Source organism: Dama dama, chromosome 4 (assembly GCF_033118175.1).
Source record: "Dama dama isolate Ldn47 chromosome 4, ASM3311817v1, whole genome shotgun sequence".
NCBI lineage: Eukaryota > Metazoa > Chordata > Mammalia > Artiodactyla > Cervidae > Dama > Dama dama.
In genome coordinates this window covers 59,552,039-59,574,863 of record NC_083684.1, presented here as the reverse complement: position 1 = coordinate 59,574,863, position 22,825 = coordinate 59,552,039, and the positions used below count along the sequence as shown (strand labels likewise).

The 22,825-nt window shown below is 41.3% G+C and overlaps 1 protein-coding gene across 2 annotated transcripts in view; it reads right to left on the bottom strand.

Moving 5' to 3' along the window:
• Positions 1 to 22,825, bottom strand: part of ARHGAP35 (Rho GTPase activating protein 35) — a 114,150-nt gene that overhangs the window by 85,767 nt on the left and 5,558 nt on the right. The window contains exon 1 of one of the 2 annotated variants that reach the window (XM_061139680.1): positions 7,683 to 7,807. The exons of the other annotated variant lie outside the window; for it this stretch is intronic. The gene's annotated coding sequence lies outside the window, so the exon portion shown is untranslated. Of the gene's footprint in view, positions 1 to 7,682; positions 7,808 to 22,825 lie in introns of those variants that run through there. 2 annotated transcript variants of the gene reach the window in all.

The following is a 22,825-nucleotide window of genomic DNA, read 5'->3' as shown; positions in this document are numbered from 1 at the left end:
GTAACTTTCATGAAAGCCAATGAGTCATCTCTAACCAGTGCTGCAGCCTTCAGACTTCAGAAGGAAAACAGGTCCAGCCTACTCTTCCATGACGGCTGTCCTACCTACAAGAGGAAGTCACCTGACCTCATGGATTTGGCTGCTACTCAGAAAACCATGTCTCTGAGTTCAAATTATCAAAACCATACTCACATGAGGTGACGCTACACCCTTCTCAGCTAGCTGTGCACAGAAGGCTCCCGTTGTTCCATCCCAGCATAAACCTGTGGGTGCCCCCTCCTTGACTTCACCTCCCACTCCCCAGGTTACACGTGGCCCTGGGAGCACAGCACAGCTACTTTCTTTGGACAAGTCTTAAAATCGATGTACAACAAATAGCTACTGATTTTTAACTCACACTTGAAAAAACAGAATAGAAAAATATAGCAACATTTTACAATCCTATCAGTAAACTGACTTTAACTACCGACAGCACCAGCTATGTTTAAACGAAACAATTTATAACATGGCTATGTGACTACTACAATTGGTAGGAGGGAGAGGGTGTGGTGATTGGATGTGACTTAGCTCAGCTCCTTCACTTTCAGTATTCAGGGGGCTTTCTTCCCAAATCCTCAGACTGCTCGCTTGCTCCTGAAATTCAACTGTTATTTCGACTTTCTGCTCAGAAAACCCACCTCATTAAAAGAGCCTGTCAAAGGCTTAATTTTGTTGTCCACAACAGGATGGTCCCTCTGGCTACCAACTCCCCTTAACAGCATAGGAATCAGTGGGTAAACTTATATACAACTTGTTTCTGCCAAAATGCTCTGTCAAATACATCAACCAGTCAGCTTTCCTCATCAAGGACATCCCGAGTTACACTTGGATGAAGAGATGATACACACTTTTCTAAGTCCTTTTTGTCCAGTGAAGAATCTTACACAAGAGTATGGTGGGACTTCTCTTGCTGTTGTCTTTTTTTTTGGGGGGGGGGGTGCTGGGGGTGGGAAGGGGGTTGTAATAACTTAGTCCTTGAATTTATATATATTCCTCCACTGTCTTATTTAAAACATAAGAGCAGACCATTTCAAAGATGATGATTCAAATTTATGTATCACGGTTTGTCAAGTCTTATACTAACATGAGTTAAAAAAAATTTTTTTTTTAAGCTACTGAATGCCATTTTCCATACTATTAACAAAAGCTCAACTCAACCAGCTGAATCATGAGAGCTAACAGTCTAGTCAGAAGCAATCAAATGGCAATTGAGCTTTAATGGTATATGTTCCACATTCCACACAGTCAAGGCTGTAGTGAGCTGATGGCCTGGACAGGGCTAGGATGTGTTCAACATAGCCTTCTCACACCCTTTCTCATTCCCCCTCCAATGCCCGTATTTCTACAGGCGCAAACCTTACTCTATAATCTAATACAGTAAGGCCAATGTTGTCTGGAGTCGCAAAGTTTTATATGTGCTTGCTTCTAATTAAAGATCATTCAATTTTAAGAACTTAATAAAAAGGCCATAAACCTGTATCATTCCACAAGAATGCCAAGAATGCTAAGTACCTAAATAATACTCTTCCAAAGTGGCCTTTATAAAGAGCTGCCTCTCCTACTTTGCCAACTACCATGTCAGGAGGCAGAAACATTCCTACCTATCACGGGCTACTCAACTGCATTCTAAACAGCAGAGGCAAATGAAAGGCCTTCTTCCAGTAACCAAAGAAGCTCAAATTCCTACGGCGACAAGTGCTAGTACACACAGTCTTTAAAGCGGTAAAATCAAAGTTTAGAAAACCACCTACCATGCCTGCAAATGATTCAGAAGAATTCTGAGAAAGGTAATATCAACATTTTAGTGGTAGAACACTTGGAGAGTAGCCAAGCAGCCTGGACTTTCTCCCCAACTAGGTCATTAAATCTCACAGAAGGGAGGGGAGGCGCACACAGATACAAGCGAGTTAAATGGCATCTCACAACCAAGCTATCTTGACAGCTTTCGTCCGTCAGCAGGCTCACTGGACAATGATGTTCTTCAAGGAGACAGGTAGGTCTCTAGGGGCAAATGATAACCTGAGTGCATGCAAGTATAATCAGACTGATAACAATCAATCCCTACCCTTGGAACAGACACTCAAATTCAACAGCTGAGAAAGAAAACATACCCGCCGGCAGGGAAGCTAGATCCCCACAGCCTCAAGTGCCCTTCCCACTCTACTGCTCTCTGCAACCCCATACTCCATAGAGCAGGAGATTACCTTTTTAAGAGTACGGATCTGTCCCTGCTGACCTCCTGCTTACAACCCCTCAGCACGTCCCTCCGCCCTTCTAATAAAACCCCAAAGTCTTACCCATCCCTGTGGGATCTCATCCCTGCCATTCTAGTTCTTTCTCACTAGACTCTAACTACTGTGGCCTTGATTCAGTTCCCGAGATGCCCCTATTCACTTCTTCAATCACTCAACAAAAAAATACTGAGCCTTGTCCAGGTTTGATGCATGAGACAGGGCGCTCAGGGCGCTCAGAGCTGGTGCACTGGGACGACCCTGAGAGATGGGGTGGGGAGGGAGGTGGGAGGGGGGTTCAGGATGGGGAACACATGTACACCCGTGGCTGATTCATGTGAATGTATGGCAAAAACCACCACAATACTATAAAGTAATTAGCCTCCAATTAAAATAAATAAAGTAAAAAAAAAAAAATACTGAGCCTTTGTCAATTACCTACTATGGTGCCAGGCACTACATTAGGCACTAGGGATATAGCAATGAACAAAGGAGCCAAAGATCCTTGCCCTCATGGAGTTCATCTTCTAACAAAGGGAAAAAACATCACAGAACAAAAAAGTGAGGGAGTTAACAAGGTGGGAGGCTGAGAGGACAGCGTTCCAGGCAGAGTGAACAGCAAATGCAAAGGCTCTAAGGCTGAGCAATATTTTCCCTTTAAAGTGTGTGTTAAAATTGTTAACTCCAAGAAAAGGGGAACCAGTGTCCTATCCATTCCACACCGTATTCAATTTTAGCACCACATCCAGTAGAGGGCTCAATAATTACTCGCTAAATGGGATAAGTGAATTCGTGTCTAAAGGCCAAAAAGGTGTCCCCAAGTAATAAAAGTGTCACCTCAAGTTATCCAGGCTCCTGCAGAGGTTACACAGGTTGCAGATTTACTAATACAGTTTTTGATCATGGTTAATGAAGTGCCACTATGACAGAGATCCATACGACTCATGAAGAACCTTTCTCACTAAAGGATCATCCCAGAGAGGGAAAAGTATATGAAGTAGAGAACAGAGACCTTCAATGATCATGAAGTAATTAATACTGTTAATTTATGTGGAAAAACTAAAAGACAATCAGAATTCATTATTTACTCCAATGGCTGGCCCCAACCCCTTGATATATATACCAGTTAAAAGTTTACCTACCTTGGACTGCATGTTCCTCTCCAACACCACTACTGTGGCCTTAGCTGTGTCCTTTTCATCACAAAGCTTGGAACTATCACGTGGGTTTCCTCAATGGTCTCCCCGAGGCCAAATCATTGTTCCATGTTAATTTTAAGACAGTTCTGTCACAATACTTTCTCCCCAATTTGACTCTAACCTACCTTTCCAACCTTATTTCCAACTCTCCTTCAATAAGAATTTCAAGCTCCAGAGAAACTGTTCCCTGAACATGTCGTGTGCATTCCTGCTTTCACACCTCTACCCAGGCTATACCCGTTAGCTGGAATGCCATTCCACTTCTCCACCTGTCTGAATGCTATCAGTTTATTAAAATAATGCCTTCTCCGCTCAGGCCCACATGACAAATTCATCATCCCTAAGAATGCATCCCTACTCACTGGCCACACTTGGCACTTCCTGCACTGTTCTCTGTTATCACCAGAACTGAAAGCCTGCAAACTACCTTTCCCAGACCCCTTTGCTAGCTAGCTTTCAGTGAAGATTCTGCTGGAGGCTGGATTGCAGGAAGAGGGATGCACCATTTTTCCTGCTTCTGGCGCATCTGCAGCGGCTGTCAGCAACTGCGGAGGACCGCCGGTACCGCACACGCCGCAGGCCCTGGCAGCACTGGCGGGGCACAGCCTTCCGGGCTCCTGCTGAACTGCGGCAACGTGGCTCCCCACTCCTCTGTGCCTGCAGACGCCTGGACTTCAGCCCACAGGCAGCTTTCTGATCTCTGGCTAGGAACCCCCTTCTCCCTTGGGCTCTCCACACATACCTCCTTTCCTCTTTTCACTCCTTCAGCCCTTCTACTACCTCTGTAACATATCCCTTGCATTTCTTTGTTTAATTTTTTAAAAAGATTTTATTGGCATATAGTTGCTTTACAATGTTGTGTTAGTTTCAACTGCTCAGCAAAGTGAAGTATATGTATTAGCTATACATATACACATATCCCCTCTTTTTTGGATTTCCTTCCTATTTAGGTCACCACAGAGAACTGAGAACCACAGAATTTCCCGTGCTATACAGTAGGCTCTCATTAATTATCTATTTTATATACATAGTATCAATAGTGTATATATGTCAATCCCAATCTTCCAATTCCTTCCACTCCTCCTTTCCCCCTTGGTATCCATACATTTGTCTGTGTCTCTATTTCTGCACAAATTTCTTGTATTTAAATCCCTCTCTCCTTGAACTATCTAGAGTGGTTTCTGCTTGGACCACTAATTATTGTCCACTTGACTGGACAATAGCTGATACAACAGCAGATAATGAGGAAATAAAAATAGTAATAGCAACTAAACAAAAATGAAAATATAAAACAGCAAAAGAATGAAGACCACCATTTTTTTTAATTTCATAAAATGAAATCCTAGAAAATGTGTCCTAAGGTGTATTACACAACGTGATTTTTGAGTTCTCAAGATTAAAATGCTACTTTATTTAGGTGTAATTTATAGTGTAGTTTAGCTGTGCTTTTTTTGTTTTTTAAAGGAAGTCAGTATTGCTTCTCTTTTTGACTCATTGAGTTTCTAGGGAATAGAATTATTCTATGTGTTTGCTTCTGTTTCCCCAGAACCTCGCACACAGGAGGTACTTCTTAGGTATCTGGTATCTAAAATTGATGTCTGTTACGTAGTGTTGGAATTCATAGAGATTGGGGATGAAGGCCAAGCAAACAGTCAGCCTAGTTCTAAGAAGCAACTTGAATACAAATTTCATCTGAAGCACTCAACAAAGGATTCCAAAGCTCTTTCAAGTCCTGAAATGCAGCCACTAAGGAGGGGAGGTGGAGGAATTCAATTGGCAGATGAGGCAGGATTTTTTCGCCTCTTCCTTGCTGAAACCACCCTTGAACCTGTATTTCTGATGAGGGTCTCTATTTTTTTTTTTTTTGGTTAAACATCTATCCTGAAAATACCTTTCTTAGAAAGATGAAGAACTGAATCAATCTAGAACAGATGCAAATCTCTGGCTCTTAAAAGTGTGTGTGTTTCCAACCTGCTCAGAGATCACTTAAACATCTCTAAGTCTTCTTTTAAATTCAAATTCCGGTTATTATTTTAAACCTAGATAAGGGTAAGAAGGGCTGGAGAGTATAAACTTTTTAAAAGGCTAAAGAAAAACCCAGTAACTCCAGAGATTAACAATTATGAAAACCACACCTATGGTGCTTCATCACATCATCTGGGGACCCAGATTTCCATTAACAACAAAAAAATGTTCCATGAAATGGAAACCTTAGAGAAGATATAACCTCCAACCAGAGCACAAAGAAGTTTGATTCTCGCTGATTTCCAGGCTGACTGATGAAATTGGGCCATCCAGCTGTTGTCATTTTCATACTTCATTTGCCAACATACCTCACAGATAAATGCTCGAACACTGTTGGCTAGTCCATTACTACTTCTAACCACCTCACCGCAGGAAACCATGCTGCACAACCCAAGAGAGGCATTTCCAAGTGTCAGGCACAATGAATCCAGAAACTGCAGAATGAAAAGGTCTGTAAGACGGGACCTGCTGAATGCTTCACAGGTAACCAACTCTCAGTAAACTGGAATAGACAAAACTCCACCTAGCAGTTACCACAGAAAACCACACCTTTCTCTGATAAATAAGCCAGCACTTTTCAATGAAGAGCTTCAGGTACAGCCCTTATTTAACATTTACTGAAGGCCTTCTTGGGGTCAATGAGAAATGAGAGGACCATCAGAGCAGGAGTTCCATGCCAACATAAAGTTTTCCCACTGCACAATAAGTAAATGACCAAACAGAAGATGCCCTAGAACTGGCTTTTAACATACACACATCACGCCTACGCTAGCTGTTTTCCCATTTAGTCATCTCTTTTAAATAAGTAATAATAGCAAATATTCATGAGTCAGGCACGGTACCAAATAAACAATATGCATATGTGATTTCATTTCATTTTTCACAATAACCCAAGTCAGGTATTATTATAATCCTCATCTTACAGATGAGAAAAAAACAGGCTCTGAGAGGTGACGTGACTCATTCTAGATCACCCAAGCTTCATGTGGCCCTAGCTGCCTGTTTCTGAAACCTAAGACCATGGCTTAACCCCAACGCTGCCCTCAGCAAAGACAGAATGGACAAAACCAGTGGTGTAGCATGGGCTTTCTGGAGAAAATAGAACTGACTCTCCCTATAATCCATGGCCTCTTTCAGCAGAGCTCTCCACTGTAAGGGGGGCAATCACTTATTTACCTAGAGGCAAAACTTTAATAATAAATATATTGCCCATAAAAATGTGTGTGTGCCTTATGCTGCTCAAAGTACTATTACATATCTTGTTCTAAAGCTTCTCAAACCCACCTGGGAAGTGAAGGTAAGTCAGGATTCAATATGCCGTCTCCTCAATGGGCACACAGATGTCACCCAAGACACAGCAGAAACACAGTATCTCCTTTGGTTTTAACCACAAAGACCATTTCCAAAGTGAAATTTGATGGAAAATGGTTGTCTTTAAAACTTATGTAATTTGCAATTAAGAATTACTATGACTTCAGTCAACTGAGCATTAAATTGTGAAAAAAAAAAAAACCCACTTGTACCTTTCTTCAGTTCTCAAACAATGGAAGGGAGAAGATGCTTTAAGTTTCTGCCCTTGAATTTAACCTCATTTTTTCCCTCAAACCATTGCAAAAATTCAATTCTACTCATACAGAAAATAAACCTGAAAAGTCACCAAAAAAAGTAACATTGTGACTCCACTATTACAGAAATAACTCTTCCAAGACTCCGGAAAAAGTATCTCTTACTGATCAGAGGGCAGTGTTCATATGGATCCTGAGGGGTTTGGCCCCAAATAGGGACAATCATCAAACTAAATTCTATGGAAAGAAAGTCAGTCTCAAATTTAAAGAAATTAAAATACCTGTAATGAAAATCAGTGGGTAGGTAAAAACTCATCTCTTATCCCAATCCCAAGAACTCACAGAACAGCAGAGTAGGCCTGATACAGGAGACAGTGGGGAGGGAGCGAAGTCTTCGCTTTCACCGAAAATGAAAAACACCAGAAAACAGTGTGAACAAAGTCAATCCCATTTATAGTTTCAAGGAAAAAAGAATAAAAATAATTCAAAGAATGTATCAGAAGTGACACTTTATTTATAAATCAAAGCTACCTTAGAAATTTCACAGCACTGCTTAACACTCAAAAAACGCTAACCTCAAGGTAGGAATCTCACCTTATCAGGTCAGTTATGACAAAACTCACCAGATCTAAAAGGAAGCGTGACTTTATCCATGAACTTCCGAGTTGTGTAGAAAATAACTTCCCTTGAAATCCACAGGCAATGGATTGCGTCCTAATTGCATCGTTTGCTCTTTGTTATGAGGGTTCTGAGGACAAGTGAGGTGTGTTTTAAAATTTTCATCCTAATCACAAAATGAAAGCAGAATAACTGTATCCCCCAATTATGGTCAAAAAAGGCCCCAAATCAGTAAAGAAGTTTCATTTTCCCCAACATGCTGCCTTCACCAGCATGAAATTGCATTTAAGAATTTAAGAGACAGTCAAAAACATTCATAAATAAATCTACTCCTCAGAACCGGGGGAAGATGGTATTACAAATCTACGTCCCAATCCTGTTAAGGGATTCACTTATAATGGAAAGAATTAAATGTCTGAATCTACTTAAACCCTGGGATCATTAGTTCATACTCCTACTGGTGCAAAAAGCTTCTACCAATCTTCCTATGCTAACATGCTTACAATATGGCATGAAACCCTCACTGGGGATTGGCTAATGCAGAAATGCTGCCAGTGACCTTCAAACGCATTTTAAACATTTTTAATCTGTTTAAGTTATAGCTCAAAGATGGGGGGTGGAGGGTACTCAAAATGAATAAGAGCACTTTATATAATCTTCAAAGCACTTTCTCGTTTAATCCTCACAAGTCCCAAGCAGGGGCTGGTGCCCCATTCTCCAGATCACAGGATTGTAAGGCTGAGGAAGGACGAGCCCACCCAACATCCCCCACTGGAAGAGAAGCAGGGGTCCTGCCTGGTTGTTCCCCACCATACGCTCACAGCACCTGGTACCCAGCAGATGCTCAGCAATACCATCATTGTTACACACTCGAAGAGTCCAACCCACCTTCCAGGGAAGATGACCCCAGTCCAAAAATACCACCTGGCCAAGGCTGTAAGGCTGACTAGTTCCCCACACTCCTGCGTCCTAATTCAGGGTAGCCAGACCATCACTGAGGCTATAAAAAGATTCCCCAAACTCACTCCCAGAACTCAGAACTCACACTGGCATCTGATCATTTTTTTGTTTGTTTTCAATCATTTTAACCTATGGGCTTCCCTGGTGGCTCAGATGGTAAAGAATCTGCAGGAGACCCAGGTTTGATCCCTGGGTCAGGAAGATCCCTGGAGAAGGAAATGGCAACCCACTTCAGTATTTTTGCCTGGAGAATCCCATGGACAGAGGAGCCTATCAGCCTACAGTCCATGGAGTCACAAACTTGGTTCCATCTTGGGCATCATTCTTCACTTTAGTTCCACAACTTTTTATTAAGTGCCTAACTCTACACAAGACTCCCCTGGTGGCTCAGACAGTAAAGCGTCTGCCTACAATGCAGGAGACCCGGGTTCAATCCCTAGGTCAGAAGATCTCCTGGAGAAGGAAATGGCAACCCACTCCAGTATTCTTGCCTGGAAAATCCCATGAACGGAGGAGCCTAGTAGGCTACAGTCCATGGGGCTGCAAAGAGTCGGACACGACTGAGCGACTTCACTCATACTCTACGCAAAGAACTGTGCCTCTGATGGACAAAAGATGAATGAGTGAGTGCTTTTAAGGGATTTATAAACTGGTGACAGTTAAGAAAGGCAGCATTACAAAGAGGCTCTGAAGCACATGAGAACTGGACCGGCGAATTATAGGAGAAGGGAGAGTCTAGACAGAGGGACCAGCATGAGATAATTAAACTTTAAAGCGTGTTCAGAAGAAAACAAATGATCCAGTGTGATTGGAAGTTAGAGTACAGGAGAGGAGGCTGAGCGATAACCTAAAATCAGTCTGTGGAATACGCGGGCAAGAAGCTGGCACGGAATTCTTCAGGGGGTTCCTTACTGCTCCCTCTCTTCCCTCCCTACTTGTCCCACTTCCTCCCAGGCTAAAAAATAAACAAAAAAGAGCAGCAATAAAAGCTTCTGTATATTCACTATATAGCCTCATTACATTCTTCTGTGGAAAAGGTCTCTCTCAGTTCTTACTTAAATGGATAACTTCAGATCAAGGGTATTAACTGTGACTTAGGTCAATTAACTAATTCTTAATCATTTGACAGTTAAGGATCTCTTTGACAATCTGATGAAAATATGGACCCTGTCTCAGAAAAATGCACTTAACACAAAAAAATTCAGGAACCCAAAACCTTTCCCTAGTAAAAATAATGGAATAAACAAGACCAACCAAAAAAAAAAAAAGACATCACCACTGTTTCTAACCAGGAGTACCCAATTGTCCCCATTCACATATGCGGAATCTTTCTTTCAAATGACATAGTAATTATCCTTAGTGACTAAATAAAATGAGAGAATTTCTCCAGTTTTACAATGCCCATCAGCCAACAACAATATATCTTCCACTTATTGGGCCCAGCTATATGACAGGTCCTCTGTAAAACAGTTGATATGCAGTATATAATAAAAAGTCCTATGTAACAGTTATATCTCTGTATACACAAGAGGAAACAGAAGCTCAGAGGGGTCAACTGACCTGATTCAAGGCTACTTAACTGGAAAATGGCGAAGTCAGGTTTAGAACTCTGGCATTTTGACTTTCAAAGTCCATCTATACTGCCTCCCAGCAAAAAGGACCTTGTCACCATATTGATTATGGGGAGCAACCAGAAGACACTGCCATCTCCTAGTAAGTAAACAGTCCGGTCCAAGGTTCCAGTCCAGTATTACACACCCTATGGCTGGCCAATAAACACCTGCCAAGTGACTCAGGGCAATGAGAACCTGTCCACAGAAGGGGGAATGGCGTCAGTAGTCTTTAAGAGTGCCACATGAATGCATGTGTTACAGTGGGGACCTCAGTCACTGTTTTATTTCCAACTGGGCCTCTTTGGCTTGTCAATGACCCTACGCACCTCAGCTATGTTACAGCCTCGCATGCAAAGGTTTGCAAAATACCAGTGAGGTAATGAAATAAATCAACAGTGAAATTTCAATGAAACAAAGTCAAGATAACCTTTCCCGCATGTACCTATTCTACCCTGTACATCTTCCAAGACTGTAGCCATGACACTACACGATAGTTGTTCCCGTGAGACTATTAGCTACCATTTCAGAGCACTTACACTGTATATCACTGAAAGCCTAGTTAAGGTCAGAACCTAGTCATTTTCATCTTTATGTGACCAGTGCTCAGCTACTCAGACCCAGAAAAAGTAGTGCTCATATTTCAAATACAAAGCCATTTTTACTAAACAATGAGAGAACAGATGAAGACTTAAGAGCCCTAAGCTCAGCTTCGGAAAAGAAAATTTACACACGCCTCCCTTAGATGTTCAACAGTTGACTCCTCCAAATAAGTATCAGGGAAAAACAAAATGCAGTGTTCCATCTAAAACGGTCAAATAAAGGGAGACAAAATGAGGTCATGGGTCTCAGTGTTACTCTAAACCAGTGAGGGTTCCAATCTTTTTTGGGTCATGGATCCCTTTGAGAATTAAATGAAAGCTACAGATCCTCTTCACAGAAAATAAACAGAACCAAATTCAGCACATACTCTTGACAGTATCATGGACATTCCCCCATTTCAATCACTTAAGGGTCCATAGACCCTTGAATTCATAACTTTTCCTTAGAATCTGCATGTCTAATCCCTGTTGTGCTAGAAAAGTGAAGTCGCTCAGTTGTGTCCAACTCTTTGAGACCCCACGAACTGTAGCCTACCAGACTCCTCCATCCATGGGATTTTCCAGGCAAGAGCACTGGAATGGGTTGCCATTTCCTCCTCCAGGGGATCTTCCCAACCCAGGGATCGAACCCAGGTCTTCCGAACTGCAGGCAGACGCTTTACCATCTGAGCCACCAAGGAAGCCACCAGGGAAGCTCTGCTAGAGGCAACCCAAATTCATCAACCTTTCTGTTCATTAGCGGTCATACAACATAAGGGAAATTGAGACACGGGCACCAGCTTACACTGGCACTGTCTCACGGCCACGTGGTGAAGGGCCCTGCTCATCGCGCTACCTGAGTCGTGTTATTACGCCACAGTAAGAAACTGTGAGGGAAGCACGCTTACTCTCCTCCAAATAGAATGTAAGAAATTCAAAAGCAGGGGCCAAATCTGACAGTCTTAATTATCTAGATAATGGCTTACTTAAAGAACAGGTTTAAAATAACCTAACATTATTTCTTATTGTAAAGTGAGATATAAATTAACGTAGTACAGGAAAAGATAACTTGGTACATAACTAGCAGATTTTAAAACAAAATATTTTCCTAAATTGGACTCCTGGGCGCTTGATATAAAAGACTAAGTTTGTTAAAAAAGGACTTCCTCATCTCCATAGTCCTGATTTTCTGGCGGGGATCTGGCCATCCATGGTATACACGCCAGCACACAGCCAGCTACAGCCACCGTTCCCTCAGGGAGCGAGGGAAGCTGCCTCACTGAAGAGGTCTGAGGGGTGTGAGCAGGCGTCTTGCTTCTCGTCGTAAAGATATTTACTCAAGAAATATTTCCTCAACATCAATGATGCCTATATTCCTGGGTCATACGCTTAGAGATAAAATGAAGGAAAGCACAGCCCCTGTCTTTTTAAGGTGTTTAAAGTGTAGCTGGATAAAGAGTAAAGGAAACAGGCAGTTAGAACACGGAGTGGTAAATACCACATTAGGAATAAACTCAGGCAAGAGGCTGAACACTGCAGGTCAGGGGTGGCTTTCTGAGGAAAATAAAATCTAAGGTAGACCTAAAGAATTAACAGGAATTAGTTAAGTGGGTTGTTTGGGGGGAGGGGGGTTGTTTTTAGGAGTTGTTTTTATTATTTTATTTTTGGTTGGGTTGGGGATAGCAGGAAAACATACCATAAAAAGGAAAACAGTACATAAGGAGTCAGAAGCAAGGATCTCTGGGAGAGCTGCAGTCATCCAACATGGCTGCAACACTGAGTTTAAGGAGAGAAGTGGGGAGAGCAGCAGAGCTCCCAGAGGGCCCTTATATAATCTAAATTTATAAAGACGCCGCCCCCTTAATGAAGTCACAGCCCTAAATGCTCATGCTCTTCCTGGTTTCTTTAAAAAAAAAAAAAACTTAGTCTGGAATAATTTTAGACTTACAGAAAAGCTGTAGATATTACAGAGAGTTCTCATATGTCCTTACCCAGCTTCCCCCCATGTTAATATAACCATGGTACACGTGTCAAAACAGAGAAATTATCTTTGGTACAAAAAAATTAAACTGCAGACTTTATTTGGATTTCAGTTTTCCATTAATTCTCTTTTTTGTTCCAGGATTCAATGCCATATTCCATTAATTCAAAGACTTTTATAAAATTCCTTTCTTTACTTCTGAGCACCACAGTTTGCCATTTTTCATCACTCTTTTTTATCTATGCCTTGCTATGCCTGAACATGATCAGCCCACTTAGAATGTAAATACAACATCATTTCAGAACAGAAGAGAAGTTCCCAAAAACAAATGATTTAGAGAAAACTATTAGGGATTCAAAGAAATGTAATAAAAACTAAATCACTGACAGCTTTACATGGGCAAGAAGCGTATGTACATGAGCATGCGCGTGCACACACACACATCCCATCCTCCCCTTTACAAAAAGAACTTGGCCTACGGTGCTGCTTCCACTAGGAAAGGCAAAAGAAATTCTAGCAGATCCATTTCTGCTTCTTTAGTCTGGCTACCAAGTCATGAATCCTTTAACCTCTCTCTAAAGAGGCCAACCACACCAAGTAGTCAAGCCAAAACACCTGAACACCCAATTTATCCTTAAAACAAAATGCCAGCAAAATCATGTGGAAAGTGGAAGTGGAAAGATGAATGATGATTTATCCTCTTAGACTTTCACTAAGGACCTGAATCATGAGGACAGAATTCCATTATGTCACAACAATCTTCATAAAGCTACCTGACCAATATTAGTCATACTTCTATTAAACTTATGACCCATTCTATTACATTTATTCTAAGCCTCCATCTCCTAAAATTCCCAAACCTACAACAACACTGATTAATGTCAATTCCTAAAATCAAGGATGAATCCTGTGCAAAAATCACTGAAATGTCAATGAAAACTGGCAATTTTTTACACAACTAAAACATAATTCGTAAAAATGGCTATCCCTAGGAAGTACAATTTAAAGAATATTTTAACTTCCCCTGTGTATTTCGGCCACTGAGGGCTATTGATCAAACGTTGGTCAAACACATAAGCATGGCCCTGTGTCAGAATTAAAAGTAGAAAAAAGAAAACACCTCTCCCTTGTGGAGGATACTGTCTACATCTGCACTCCTGATACTTTGTCTATTTAAAGTTTAATCAAAATTAAGTAAAATTAAAAATTCAGTTTCTTGGTCCCCTAGTTACATGTCAAGTAGAAACAAGTGGCCAGTAGCTGCTGTAAAGGACAGAGCTGACTAGACAGGGCTGATCTAAAAGAAGCCGTGATGCTAATCCAGATCTTGGACGCAGAGGAAGGGTCGGGGGAAGGTTTCTGGGGAGACAGGCATCTGACTTGGTTACTGAAGTGAGCATTCCAGGCTGGCCGATGATACAACACACGCCCCTGGCCCGCCCCTTGAGTATCATGCAATATCAGAATTTCCAGGGCTCTTCCCCCAAAACCAAAACAAAGTGTTTCAAGATGGCATTGCACAAAGAACTGAGTAATAACAAGCTTTGGCTGTAGTTTGCTAAGATAAGCTTTGATGAAAAAACTGGATTATAAAGTCCAATTAGAACCTCACTAAAAAGGAGTGGGAAACAGAAGTGGAATTAACTGCTAGATCATTCTGGAAATCTTTAACAGGTAAGCTAAACTAGGGATCAAGGGGACAAACAAAAGAACGCACTATGCTCATCCAAATACCCTTCAGTGGGAGAAACATTTCCCAATAATCAAGGTCAACAATTAAGGTGAAACTGCAGAGACAGAGAAAACAGCACACACATAAAACCAGTCTGGTAAAACTGAAGTACAACTGGGTACTTTCTCAAGGACAGGTGTTTTCTCAGTCTCTTTTCTCTGAATCTACCCAGGTTACCTAAACACAAGATGCCGCAGTTCCCTCATCTGTAAAACGGGCACAGGGATAGTACCGACACCTATTTCTGAGAGTTGTCAGGTGGATTCCCTGAGTTAATACATGTAAAATGCATAAGACAGTGCCTAGGATACAGAAGACTAAGGAAGTAATGGCTATTATTACTGCATGAGTCTCTGAGGACCTAGTTTCACTTGGTGAAGGGTAAAAGGATTTCCCCAGGAGTGAGCTCACAGGGGAAAGGGAAGTTGTACTGACTGTCATGTTGGGAGAGGGCTTTTGAAAAGTCCAATCTGCCCCCAACTGAATGAGCTACACAGACATCTTCCAACCAAGTCCTATGGGCCATCAGAATACTCAAAGCCATGGGGGGACAGCTGCCAGAACTTCAGCAAGCTTTAGGATCTAGCTGCAGACCCCCAATATCAGGACTCAGGCTATCAAAATGTTTTTCAAAAATCCATCTTGGCTTACCATCAACTACTGAAGCCTGTGTGCCCCAGAGACCGTGCTCCACAAGAGAAGCAACCGTAATGAGAGGTCCCCCACTCACCGCAATTAGAGAAAAGCCCGTGCAGCAACGAAGACCCGATACAGCCAAAAATAGATATTTTTTAAAAAAAGAAGAAGTAGGACACGGGAATTCCCTGGCGGTCTAGTGCTTAGGACTCAGCACTTTCACTGCGGTGGCCCGGGTTCAATCACTGGTCAGGGAACTAAGATCCCACAAGCCATTCGGCCAAAAAAGAAGACAACTTTTCTACTTCCAGGAATTTCACCTCCAAGAATAATCTCACTTGTGCAAATTATTTTCAAGTTTCCCCTACGGCACTGATTGCATAAGCAAAGAACTGGAAACAAATCCAATGTCCATCACTAGGAGATTGGCTAATTCCAGTGTATCTGTATGGTAGAATACCATGAAGCTGTTGAAAAAGAACAAGGAAGCTTCCTTTGTGTTAACACTGACCATCCCAAAATATTAAGTGAAAAAAAGGAAGACGCAGAACAGTAATCACAGTATGCTTCTATTGGAACGCAAATATCATTTCTATTTGCTTGTTTATGTGCGCAAAAAGCAACCCTGGAAGGAAAAAAAAAAAATCCCTGGTAGAAAACTGATATCTCCAAAGAGAACAACTGTATGGCTGGGCCGGGGGGCAGAGATAAGGAAACAACAGAGGTGTTCTGTGACTGCTGACTCAGAACTGCACAAACATTATCACTACATGAAACAAGGGATATGTCTAACGTCACCAGCAAAGTGCTAATGGAACAGACTTGAGGAAAACCCCCTGGAAGAAAGGCCTCAGAATAGTGGACACTTGAGAGGATGTGGAAGGATGAGCAGGAAATTCACCAATCGGAGGAAAGGTAAAGGAACTCTCAAAAGGAACCAGCTTCACCAAAAACAGAGGCAGAGAAAGAACAAAGCGTGTTCTGGAGACCAGGAGTGAGCAGCTGGGAAGGCAGGATGGGCCAAACCGTAGAGGAATACACAAGACCACACTAGTGATCTGGACTTAACCCTGCAGCCACAGAAAAGCAGTCAAGGTTTTAAAGAGGGGGAGCAACAGTCAGGTTCTGCTCAGCGCCTCCAGCGGCTTGCTGAGAACAAACGAGAGGCAAGAATGGAGAGAAGGACCCCTCTGCAGGACGTTTCTGCAGTCGAGCCCGATGCCCTACTGCTTGGAACTCCCAACCGCACAACGCACAGGGGATTTTGCTTACCCGGCTTCATACTTAACTAACCATCTGAGAGTGACGACCTCTATCAACTGAACACTTACCACAGGCCAAACATTTTTCATAAGTTACCCTGGCTTCTCGGAGCCCTGTGAGATAGCAATTAGTATCTTTATTTTACACAAGAAAAAGAAGGCTCAGAGAAGTCAAAGAGCTTATTTAAGGTGACAGTAAATGGAGGAACTAGGACAGGAATCCGTCTAATGACTGTCTACACACAACTGGTGCTGGTCTGTGGCAGTCTTCCCCAGTCTATGTAAAAATGAGAATTGGAAACATACACCTATGTATGTCTGCGTAAAGCTGCCAACTTCCTTGAAAAAGGCTACCTTTTGGGAATTCTTGGTGGTCCAGTGGAGAGAGGTCTGTGCTTCCACTGCAGGGGGACCAGGGTTTGATTCCTGTTCGGGGAACTAAGATCCTGCAAGCCAGAAGTGTGCCTCCCCCCTTCCCGCCAAAAAAGGAAAATGGCAATCTTTTACTCTGATAGTGGATCCTTTTCTTTTAACAAAATATAGTGAGTAGTTCCCTCCACCCCATTTTTTTAATGTCCTCCTTGGCGAAACTAAAAATTGGTAAATTAATACTTTTTGGCCCCACCACCATATTGTCAACTGACCTGTAAAAGTCAAGACCACTGCACAGATAATGACATTACAAAGCACTTACTGTGACCCAGGCATGATCTTAAGCTTCTTAAATGCACTGTTTTAATTTGCACAGTGAACCTATGAGTGGACACTGTTCCCCCTTTTCATGGATGAGGGGCTTGAAGGCACCAACGTGAGGGTGCAGAGTTGCCAGGAAGTAGGACTAGGATGCACCCTGATGTCACGTGTCACCAGGGGAGGAGGAGTAGCTGAGGCCTCAGTCCTAACACTGCTCTGTGCCCTGTGACCTACAACATTTATATGTGTGAGACCCTGGGAAGACCCTAAAACTGGCTGCTGCTGCCCTAATTACAAGGCGACCAGTCAATAGCACTGATGCTCCACTGATTCAAAGTCTCCAGGCTCCTCTTGAGGCACTCTAACATGCTGGCTTACCTAAACAGCTTCATTAATCAAACTGTTCCTTTTCATCCTCCCAGAAAACTGAAAGTCAGTCCAATGCGACAGAATTTCCACATCCACTGCTGGCATTTAGTTCTCAAAAAAAAAAAAAAAAATCTGGACACAAAAAGTCTCTGCAGCAGGCAGAATAGTACTGAGGCCCATTTTACATATAAGAACTCGAGATAAATGACATCCAAGGTCAAAAGCTGGTAAGAAGCAAAATGAACACTAACAACAGAAAGGGTTCTTTACGTCACTAGAGGAAACCCAAGAGTCTAAGGACTGAAAGACTTCAGAGGCTTTATTTTTCCTGGTTTCTCTCAAAAGTCCTATCTTTAATTCAACAAATACCGTGCTCCTATTGACGTGTTTGTTCTAGGATAAAAGCAATGGGTTCACAGGATAAATGGGAGAACAAAACGAAAAGTCCTGTGGAGCTTCCGAGCTGTTTTCCAATTTCTTCCTGATATCTGTCAACCCCCCCTACTACAAACGCACATCAGGTCTTCAGTACTCTCCCTGGTGAAACAAAGAATGACGAGTAAAAGAATAGGTACATATGTGTGCAAATGTCCTGCTGGTAACAATACAAAGAAGGTGAAAATGTAAATTTCCACATTGTTCCTTATTCAAAACAAAACATGAACTTAGACCACGTTCCTTCTCATAGCAAAATGAAGTCTACCTCCCTGGTCAATGCATTGTGTTTGAATGTTCAGTCACACTTAATTCCTTAAAATCAGGCCACTGGTCTTCTAAATTTTTTTACTTTCTGGTACAGAAACAGGGTGCTCCTTGTGTTACCTGTAAGGGAAGAACTGTTTTTGTTTTAGAAACGGTGTGTCAACTCTCAGAGAGAAGGCATCCTCTGTACAACTGGTGATCTACATGGTACAGACCCTCCCCTAAACGCTGGCTGAACGGACAAGAAAAGGGAAAAAGACTTGTCTCCCTACACCTCTATCCTCTAGAGCTACAAAGAATTAGTATGTTCCCTCTTCTTTTCCTCTTCTGCTCTACAGTCCTTAATTTACTTTAATAGTAAAATTAATCAAATGTAAAATAATTTAACTCTTAAAGACTTTTGGCCCATAAAAGGGAGGACATAACTAGTTCCATGTCCATTCCTGATTGTGACCGAGAAAAGAAAAAAGTGATACGCTAATGGCCCCTTTAAAACAAGCATGGTTGAGGGCAGGGGATATCATGCTGAAGAGAATGGAGCTTCCCTGATGCCTCAGATGGTTAAGAGTCTGCCTGCAATGGAGGAGACCTGGATTAGATCCTTGGGTCGAGAAGATCCCCCGGAGGAGGAAATGGCAACCCATTCCATTATTCTTACCTAGGGAATTCCATGGACAGAGGAGGTTCATGGGGTTGCAAAGAGGTGAACACGACTGAGTGACTAGGGTATAGCTATCAGTAAGGAAGTAAGACTTTTATTCTCCTCATCTCTGGGGTGAAATCAGTTCTGTGAAGTATATGGCACACCAGAGAAAGTGCTAGAAAGTAGGGGCTCCAAGCAAAGGCTCTGATCCAGACTGCTGACCTGTCAGCCTGGTGGCCTTGGGTAAGTGCCCTTAGGGAGTCTCAGTTCCCGCACTGTTGTACCACCCACCTCAGAGCAGAGGATTATGGTGAGGAAGATGTGAGAGAACACACAGGAATCTCCTGGTACTCAAGAAGCAACTGTTGCTATTACGTGGTAATAACTGCTATGCATGCATGCCTGCTAAGTTGCTTCAGCCCTGTCCAGCTCTTTGTAACCCTATGGACCATAGCCCACAAGGCTCCTCTGTTCACAGGATTTCCCAGGCAAGAATACTGGAGTGGGTTGCCATTTCCTCCTCCAGAGGATCTTCCCAACCCAGGGATCAAACCCGCATCTCTTGCATTGGCAGGTGGGTTCTTTCAACACTAGCGCCACCCAGGAAGGCTATACTACTATCATTAATTCAATCACTGCTCTAAGCAGTATAACTGCCTTCACCTTCAAAGGTACTAAACTCCAACAGAACTCATGATTACTAATTTCCTGCTTTTCAGCTCAATTTTTCCTTCATGTTTTCAAGAAAAATCAAATATAATACAACCACATTGCAAAAAAAATATTTTTAATCTTTTTTCTCTGAATCAAAAATAGCAAATCATTTTGGAAAACTTGGGAAAACTCAGGAAAAAATCAATCACTCAAATTTCTGCAGCACAGAGAAAAATACTAATAGCATGTGGGCATACTTCTTCCACTTTTTCCCATATATATTTTAAAATAACTGGAATCATACTGTTTATAGTTCTATATCCTGCTTTTTTCTCATACTTAACTTTATTTTGTGTGTACTTTCCCATGTCAAGAATTCTCCAAAATCATCTTTTTTTATGACTCCAGACTTTTCCATAAAGTTAAAACATTTAGATTGTTTCTTTTTTTTCCCAATACACATCACTATAATTAACACATTCATATCAAATTTTGGTCCTCATCTCCAGTTCTTGGTCCATATAGATACCTATAACCAGACCAAGGATTGTATCTCTTGCCAAACTGCTTTCCAGAAAGTTTGCCCCAGTCTGCCTGTCTGACAGTCCCATCATGAAGTCAGAGCAGTGACCATACCTATTTTAATTCCAAGTAAACAGAGACCCCAAAAATCTGGAATTATAACACAAATAGCAAATAGAAAAGATCTGTAAGTACTAGATGCTTCTGACACTTGTAATTTGTACGAGATCACTATTAACCCATTCATCATCAGGTATGTGACTTTGAACAAACCTGTAAAAGTTAAAAATATGATCCCACACATTCACATTTGTGTATTAAAGTCTTGAGAAGTACCTTATAGATAGAGACTCTCAAACAGTTTTCAACTTATGAAGAACTGTGTGGGAGAAAATAAAATTTAAAAAGGAGAACTGAGTAGGGAAAACAAAAATATGTGAAAAAGAAAATTATGCCCTAGCATATGAAAAAGCGGTCTGTACAACATGTATGTGAGAAAATACATCTTCCTTGTATACACATCAAATTATAACTACTTTAGCTAAAGAGGCCATTTTTAAGCCTTTGTGGCTACTGACTAACACTAGGCATATGCCAACAGCCCACTCCCACAGCAGTCAGAGGCCCTTTTCCTCATTTATCAAAGGTTTCATCCACATTCTTCAACTGACTGACCAATCAGTGGAATAAATTTCCTTCATGTCAGCAGCATTAAAATATTCAATGATATCAGTCCATTAAAAATAGTATTACAAAAGAGGTACCCACCAGTCTTCCACCTACAAACTTAATAAGCATTTTTGAAAAATAAAGACCTAGTGATACTTTTATTATTATTTTTTTTTCTAGTGATACTTTTAATCACCAAGCATTTAGGTACACTATTCCCAGTGAAACAATTCCCTTGAAGTGAAAGCCACTCTGGCTGAAGATGCTGATTTCAAGAATCTAATAATCTTGTATTAATGCAGTGCTGACTTTCATTTGTACACAATCAATTTGTTACTGAACAAAGAATCCTTTTTAATTGCCCATGGCAATTAACAGTAATCATTTTCCTTTATCTTATTCTTAAGTAGTGCAGGCCAAAATAGATAAGGCTTGGTTTTGACCTTTCTATCTCTAAATGGACATAGGAAGAAGTACCATGCAACAAAAGTATTTTACACCTCAGGAGGCTATTAACTGTAGCTGGGAAACATCCTTGCACCCCAACATTGTTTAAGAACTTTTTGAATTGCAATTTTTAAAAAAATATTTTATAGGGAGCTCCATACAAATAGGTCAAGGGGCAAAGCATATTTTATCTATACATTTCTAGCTGCCTAGAGAATTTTCTCAGAATAAAATCTCTCAATTAGGAGCTATTCAGACACGTTTCTATTTGCCAAAGAAAAGACAGATTTAAGGCCACTCCATAACCAAACATTTCTACCTTATTTCTGTTAGATAAATTTACTTACAGTTTTGCTACCTCAGGTGTGAATCCAGGTCAGAAATAAAAAGCTCAACTTCTTCAATACACTGACTACAAAGACAAGCTGGTACTTGTGGCTGTGGATTTCTTTTAAAATATTGGGATATGGAACCTGATGTGTGCTCAGTCTCTGAATATGAGAATCTTTCAGATTACTATGGGACCACCTCCGGAACAGCTAGAAATTAGTAAGAATAGTCTATTCAACATTTACTTCCCTCACCCCACCCCATATTACATATATAGTTAATTGTTTATAACTGACTACAATTCCTCAAGGAATTGAACTACAGCTTATTCTTATAGCCCAGAGAGGCAAGGCAGTCTAATAAAATAAAAACAGATTTTAGAGTCAGACAGATATGGATTCATAACATGACCTTACCATATATTAGCTCATATATTAGTTGTGTAGCCCTGGTCAAGACATTTATGATATGTGTGCATGTGTGTGTGTATAGAGATTAAATGCTGACCAGGAAGGCATGTCAAAAATGTCGGGGAGATGTGTACACTATCCATAATGGCCATTTTTAGGCTTTAAACTCTTCAGTGGTAGGCATGCCCCCCCCCCCGCCCCCGGCAAAAAAGTCTTTGGCACCAGCGTGGTTTCAGTCAGCAGTACTGAGGGCCTACTACATACAAGGTATTTAGGTATGATGGGAAATAATGGAAACCAACTAGTATAATCCCTTCATTTTTCTCATGAAGAAACTGCAGCCCAGAAGTGAAATGACTTGGCCGAAGTCACACAGCTGGTAAGCGGCAGAGCCAGGGCTAGGACCTAGGTTTCTTCATCATCAATTCAACATTCTTTACCATAGGAAGCTGTCTCTCAATTATTCAAGTTTGATTACCAAGCACAAATATTACAATAGTGACTAGCAAGAGAACAGTTTCCAAAAAAGAATGCAGGCACTAGGAAAGCAGAAACAGTCTGAAGTACCTATAGATGCATGATCAAACATCACAACTGCTGAAAATTTCATAAAATGACAATGTGTCCATTTCAATAAAGGAAGATAAAGCAGACAAGCAAGTCTGGCTACTTTTGACTAAAACAAATATTACTTTCCTGTGAGGATGCTTCATGGTTGGTTCTCTGCTAGTATATCAAATTAATGGAGTCTCTTAACACCAACAAAGCAAAGAAATGAAGATGATACTGACAGATACCAAATACTATTTTCAAGAACTCTTCATAGATGCAGTCTGATAAAGCATTGTATCAAAAATTAAATAGAAATAAGTTTTGGGGAAGATGAACATGAAAGATTTGTTTACATTTCTTAATACCAGCAATCCAAGTGCTATTCAAACCACTGC